The sequence below is a fragment of the Myotis daubentonii genome, chromosome 17, assembly GCF_963259705.1.
Source record: "Myotis daubentonii chromosome 17, mMyoDau2.1, whole genome shotgun sequence".
Classification (NCBI taxonomy): Eukaryota; Metazoa; Chordata; class Mammalia; order Chiroptera; family Vespertilionidae; genus Myotis; species Myotis daubentonii.
In genome coordinates, this window is record NC_081856.1 from 39,908,144 (window position 1) to 39,908,669 (window position 526).

Genomic DNA, 526 nt, shown 5'->3' on the forward strand with positions numbered 1-526 from the left:
AGGGAGGTAAGAAGCGAAGACAAACTTTAAAAATACCTGAAGCGCCAGCGCCACCGCGACACATGCAAGTAGCAAGTGCACAGGAGATCCAGGGGAAGGGGGGGTCGCACGTGTCGGGATCCCGGGGATTTGTTTAGGGAAATTAGAAAACGTCCGAGGAACCCCGCACGCCGGCTTCACCTCCGGCCGAGCATCGCCGCCCAGCTCCGACCCGCCCGCCTCGCCCCGCGCGGGGTCCAACCGCCCCCCGCGGGCTTCCACGCCGACCCGCGGCCGGGCGGCCCACTAAACCCGCGCCCCGCACCCCGAGCCCCGCGCGACCCCGAGCGAGGCGCAGGGGGAGGCGAGAGGAACTCCCAAGTTCCCAGCCTCCGACCCCCCACTCTCCCCCTGCACGCCGCCCGCCTCAGCCTCCCCACTCGCTTTGCAGCCGGGAGCGCGGGCAGCTCGGGGGCGGGACTGATGCTCGGGATCCCGGGGGACCCGCGGCCGGCGCTCGCGCGCTCGCTCATCGATTGGCACTGCC